This window comes from Solanum dulcamara, chromosome 8, assembly GCF_947179165.1.
Source record: "Solanum dulcamara chromosome 8, daSolDulc1.2, whole genome shotgun sequence".
Taxonomy (NCBI): domain Eukaryota; kingdom Viridiplantae; phylum Streptophyta; class Magnoliopsida; order Solanales; family Solanaceae; genus Solanum; species Solanum dulcamara.
Genome location: NC_077244.1, coordinates 49,989,682 through 49,996,553, shown reverse-complemented (window position 1 = coordinate 49,996,553; position 6,872 = coordinate 49,989,682).

Here is a 6,872-nt window from a genome sequence, read left to right as displayed (position 1 = left end):
TACAGCCTCTAAATGGCGGATTTGGATGACATTTTCTATATACAATCTCCAAATGGAGGAGTTTGAATAGCGTTCGCTATGTACAACCTTTACATGGCGGAGTTTGAACAACGTTTGCTATATACAACTTCCAGATGGGAGTTTGAATGATGTTTGTCATATAAAATCTCCAGACGACAGAGTTTGAATGGCGTTTCCTATATACAGCCTCTAGACGATATAGTTTGAATGATGTTTTCTATGTACAATCTCTAGACGGCGGAGTTTGAATGGCATTTACTATATACAACCTTCGATCGATGAAGTTTGGACAATGTTTGTTGTATAAAGCCTCCAAATAGTTGAGTTTGGATGATGGTAGATGGAATTCTCCAATTGATGGAGTTTATTTGACGTAGTTAGACGATATTCTTCGATGGAGGAGTTGTTGATGAGGTTAGATGACAATCTCCGATTGATGGAGTTATTTTTGACAAAAAGTAAACTATTCTATTTATCCTATGGGGCCTATTTGTCTTCAGTATTTTGATCCGGATCTTGAGCATACCTATAAAAGATTGAAAAGGAAATCTTTTAGACAGCAAATCCAAGTATAAAGTATTTCCAATAAATAAGGTAAGGGAAGGATATTTTGGCTTATGATTTTGCAAAGTCGAATAGCGTCTTCAATCATGCCCCTAGACTTGAGGTTGTCTTCCTTGATCTCCTGTTTTCTTGCACTCAAAGAAAAATTTTATTTTGGGAGGGGGTGCTGATTTGTATCAACTCACCGATTCAGGCCTCGTCACCGGAAACCTCCAATACTTCTTTAGTCCGTCCATAGTATCTTAACCTAGAGACTTGGAAGGTAGAATAGTAGACAAATATTCTTTTAAAAAATAGTTTGTTCTTAGAAAATGAGTATATTATGTGTCTATATATATATATATATATATATATATATATATATATAGAGAGAGAGAGAGAGAGAGAGAGAGAGAGAAAGTAATCCTTTATCATTTTAAGGTTATGACATGCTTTGAAGTCCATCAAGCTTCTCCATATCCAAATATAATCTTTCTTGTAGTCTTGTCTTCTGATGACGCTTCTCTTGACTCGTTCGCAAGATCCTTCATGTTCTAATGATACCTAACAAAATGAGGGTTTTCTATAGGTATGACCGAACCTTTAAGGTTGCCTACGTATCCCAAATGGGAATCAGGTTTGTATGTAGTTCGAGGATAAAAAGTAAACATTATGCAATGCAATGACCGATCCTGACTTAGGCTTCTTACGTATCCAAGTGGAATCAGGTCAGGACGTAGTTCAATTACAAAGGGAGAAATATAAGAATAAAAATATCTAATTCAATGACCAAGCCTGACTCAGGCTGCCTACGTATCCAAGCGGAATCAGGTCATAATGCAGTTCAAGTATAATAATGCAATGACCGGGCCTGACTCAGGCTGCCTAGGTGTTCAAGAGGAATCAGGTCAGGACGTAGTTCAATTACAATAGAAAAGTGAAAATATGAAGGGACCAAATCCGATAAGGATTGCCTACGTATCCCACTGAGGGAAATCAGATCGAGCATTGTTCTTAGTACATTAAAATGATGTTTTTGGATTTTCTAAGGGAGGACCGAACCCGATGTTGTCTTCCTACGTACCCTAGCATGGAAATTCAAGTCAAGACGTAGTTCTGTTTACATGGAATGTAAGAGTATAAAAAAATGAAAGCTAGTCTTGATGTCTTCAGATGTAGTACTTTTGATGGCGTCTGAATTGATTGGCTTCATGCTCACTGTGCCATCCATTTCTTCCAAGATTACCTCTAATCTAGATAGTACTCTATGAACCATGTAAGGACCTTGCTAGTTTGGTGAAAATTTCCCTTTAGCTTCTCCTTGGTGAGGAAATATCTTCTTCAATACTAATTGTCCCGGTGTGAACTATTGAGGTTTGACTTTCTTGTTAAATGCTTCAGACATTTTGTTCTGATAGAGTTGACCATGAAAAACTGTGTCCATTCTTTTCTCATCAATGAGCATCAATTGTTCAATGCTGTTGCGAATCCATTCTGCATTATCTAAACTGACCTCTTGAATAATCCTTAAAGATGGTATTTCCACTTCAGTAGGTATTACTGCTTCTAAACTATAAAACAATATATAAGAAGTTGCCCCAGTGGAAGTTCTGATTGTGATATGATAACCGAGCAGAGCATATGGTAACTTCTCGTGCCATTGATATTCTTGTTTGCAGCTTCAACTGCTCCATTCATTTGTGGCCGCTAAGTTGTGGAATTTTGATGAGCAATCTTAAACTGTTCACAAATTTCCTTCATCAGATCGCTGTTGAGATTGGCCACATTATCTGTTATGATTGATTCTAGAATCCCAAACTAATAAATGTTATTATTGCGAACAAAGCCTGCCACTACTTTCTAGTTGCCTTGTATGTCAAAGCTTCGACCCATTTTGTGAAATAATCAATAGCCACAAGGATGAAATGATATCCATTTGATGCAGGAGGCTCTATGGGTCCAATTACATCCATGCTCCAAGCGCCAAATGGCCAAGGGGAACCCATAACGTTAAGCTCATTTGGTGGAACTCGTATAAAATCTTCATTCACTTGTTATTGATGACACTTGTATACGTATCAAACGCTATCTCTCTCCATGGTCATCCAAAAATATCCAGCTCTTAAGATCTTCTTAGCCAGAGTGAACTCATTCATATGAGGTCCACATGTTCCTATATGTATTTCTTCTAAAAGCCTCGTCGCTTCTTTGGCGTCAACACATCTCAAAAATCCTAAATATGGAGTCCTCCTATATAGGATTTCTCCATTAAGAGAGAAATGATTGGCCATTCTTTTCAAAGTCCTTTTTTGCTTGTTTGTGGCATTTTCCGGGTATTCTAGTGCTTCTATCAATCTCTTGATGTCATAGAACCATGGTCTTGCATTCAATTCCTCACCAACATGAAAAAAATATGCATGTCTATCATATAAATTTACTTCAATAGGGTCGATGTAATTCTTTTTCGGATGCTGAATCATTGACGATAATGTTGCCAACGCATCAATGAATTTAATTTGAGCTCTAGGGACATGTTTGATTTAAATCCTTATGATCTCCTACTCAACTCCTTTATGCAATGCAAATAATGAAGGATCTTCACATTCTTAGCAGCCTATTCTCCTTGCACTTGATGAACCAGTAAGTCAGAATCGCCTATGACCAAAAGCTCTTTGAAGTTCATGTCTATGACCATTCTAAGTCCAAGAATACAAGCTTTATACCAGACCATGTTATTTGTACAATCAAACCTAATCTTGGCTGAAATTGGATAATATTGACCTGTTTTTGAAATTAAGACTGCTCCTATTCCAACTCCTTTGGAATTTGATGCTCCGTCAAAAAGCATCCTCCAACCATCGTATGGTTCGAATATGTCTTCTCCTAAAAACAACCCCTGTTCATTAGGGAAGTAGGTTTTGATTGGCTCATAATCTTGATCCACAGGATTTTCTGTGAGGTGGTCAGTAAGGGCTTGTTCTTTGATAGCTTTTTGTGTCATGTACACAATGTCAAACTCGCTCAACAAAATTTTCCACTTTGCCAATTTACCTGTAGGCATTGGCTTCGAAAAGATGTACTTGAGTGGATCCATTCTTGAGATCAAGTATGTGGTATATGCAGACAAGTAATGCCTAAATTTCTGTGCGATCTAAGTCAAAGCGCAACACGTTCTTTCCAACAACGTATGTCTTGCCTCATGCGGTGTGAACTTTTTACTGAAGTAGTAAATGACTTGCTGTCTTCTACCTCTCTCATCATGTTATCCAAATAGGCATCCAAATATATTATCCATGATAGATAAGTATAGTAGCAACGGCCTCCCAAGCTCAGGTGGTACCAATACTGGCGGGTTGGACAAGTATTCTTTGATTTTATCCAAAGCCTTTGGACATTCCTCCGTCCATTATGTGGAAGTGTCCTCCTTTAATAATTTAAATATGGGTTCAAAAATTACTATGGATTGTGCTATGAACCAACTGATGTAGTTAAGCCTTTTCAAGAAACTCATCACGTCCTTCTTGGTATTGGGGGGAGGTAATTCTTGAATTGCCTTGAACCAACTCTATGCCTCTCCAACTAATAATGAATCCTAACAGTTTTCCTGTGGGTACTCCAAATGCACACTTTGCTGGATTCAATTTTAGATTATACTTTTGCAACCTCTCAAAGAATTTTTGCAAATCTTCTAGGTGGTCCGAAATCCCCTTGGATTTGATAATGACATCATCCACATATACTTCAATCTCCTTGTGGACCATATTATGAAAAAGAGCATTCATGGCCCTCATGTAGGTTGCACCAGCATTTTTTAGGCCAAATGACATTACTCTATAGCAATTCACCCCCCATGGAGTGATAAATGTTGTCTTTTTTGCATCATCTTCATTCATTAGTATCTGGTGATATCCCGCAAAACAATCGACAAATGATTGCAATTCATGTTTTGCATAATTATCGATGAGTATATGAATATTTGGGAGAGGGAAATCACCCTTAGGGCTAGCTCTATTGAGATCTCGATAGTCCACAAATATTCTGATCTTCCTATCCCTTTTTGGCACTGGTACTATGTTGGCCAACCAAGTGGGGTAATTTGTGACCCTCACAACGTTCGCCTCAATCTGCTTGGTTACCTCCTCTTTGATCCTTAGACTCAAGTCTGGTTTAAACTTTCTTGTTTTTTGTTTAATAGGTAGGCAGGTAGGATTAATTGGTAGTCTGTGTGAGATGATATCGGTGCTTAACCCCGACATATAGTCGTAAGACCAAGCAAATATGTCGACATGTTGCCTAAGAAATTCTATTAACTCCTTTTTTTCAGCCTCCAAATATATCCTAATTTGCGTTTCCTTCACAGTTTTCTCATCTCCTAAGTTGACAACCTCTATTTCATCCATATTAGGTTTCTTCTGGCTTTCAAGTTGCTCGATCTCCTGTGATAGGTTTTCAGGCATCATGCTTTCATTATATTCTTCATGTTTTTGTTCATTATTTTTACTTTGCTCGATGGATTCATTACATATCATAACTGTTGAACTAGGATTTTTATTACTATGAGTGCTGAAAAGTATAAAAGGTAAGTAAAATAAATAAGTAGGTAAAATAATGAGATAATTTTTAAAAAACTAAAGAATTTTATTTAAAAGCAATGTAGCTTTTTTAGAAATACCAAGCGACAACAAGGGATCAAGCATGATACAAGCCTCGACTTTGATCATGCAAATTTAAAAATACAAAACTACTTTCCACACTACCAAACTCTTATCGAAATAGGGATGGAGTGATGGTCCAATTCTGCAAGCTTTCTCCGGGCTTAGAATCACGGATGGTCAATTTGCTGAGATCTATATCTTCCTCTTCTCCAATCATGGTCATGAATAAATTTGCTAGTCCTTCTACTATGTCATCGTCAAATGCGTGATCTAGAATTGGAGCTTGTTCTGCTATAAACGTTGTCTTGATGGATCCTGTATTGTGGACTCCTTTCGATATAGGTTCATATCTAAGTCCAGTGATACCTTTCTGATGCTTCAGCTTGATTGGTTCAACTATGCTATTGGACTTGGTTCCAAGCCCTGTCTTAGGCTGATACCCATATATCAATATCTCGGCCGTGACCATCTTCGCTGTTTTTGACAATTTCACATCAACTGACTCTAACTTCTCGTCAACCCTCACAGCTTGCATAATTTTTAAAATGTGAAAAGTGTCTCTTTCTAACTCCTCAGTGACTAGAAAAGAATTGACATAATAGATGGGGTGATTGTGCTCCCCATGAATGGTAACTTCTGCATGACTCCACTAAAACTTTACACATTGATGAAGAGTCAAACGAACTTCTTTTGCCAGGTGGAACCATGGTCTTCCCAGCAATATGTTGTAGTTGGATGACACATCTATCACTTGAAATAGGGCAGGGAATTTTGTTAGTCCCACTTGCAATGTGAGATAGATTTCTCTAATGACGCTTCTCTATGCTCCATCAAAAGCTCTACCCTTTACACGACTTTCCTCTACATCTCCCATATTCAAGCCTAAAACTCTCAGAGTTGTAAAAGTGCAGATGTTGCATCCAGAACTGCCATCAATCAGAACTCATTAGTAAAGACATTATGGATATATGAGCCGACGTCTTCTTCAATTGTTCTTCGACTGAATAGTCTTTTGGCTGCATCGTCCTCCAAAATTCAATGACTTCAGCATCGGTAACATTTTTCTTAGGATTCTATTCCTTCCCAATAACTCCCCAATTCACATCTTCTAGAGCATAGCACCTTCCCGATCTAGTCATTCCATGAGCCACAATAGCGTCAATCATCTTGACCTTGGCTTCTGTTCTATAATCCCATATGACTTCTTTTGTGTCAAACTCAGGCTTTCTAGCAACTGTAGTGGTTACTACAATTTTTGGGAGATATGTTTGGATAGTAAGAGGTTCCCTTAGTTGAACAGTGATAATAGGTTGCGCTAGAGATGCAGTGGCAACTTCTTCGGCATTCCATACAGGCACGATGGTTTCTCCCAAGTGGTACTCTTCTTCTAGAGTAATCATGTTGACTTATCGATTATCATGATTTGGCAAAGGGTTGTTGTTTACATTCGGAGGTGTTTGAGTGTATTTTATTATTCCTCTTCTGATTAGAGACTCCACCTGGTTCTTCAAGCGATAACAAACTTTTGTGTCATGTCCTTGGATTCTCGAATGGTAAGCACATCTCTTATGTCCATCAAAATTGTGAGGGATTGGGTCAGGGAATTTTCCTTCAACTGGTTGTAGCACTCCTGCTATCCTCAACCTTTGAAAC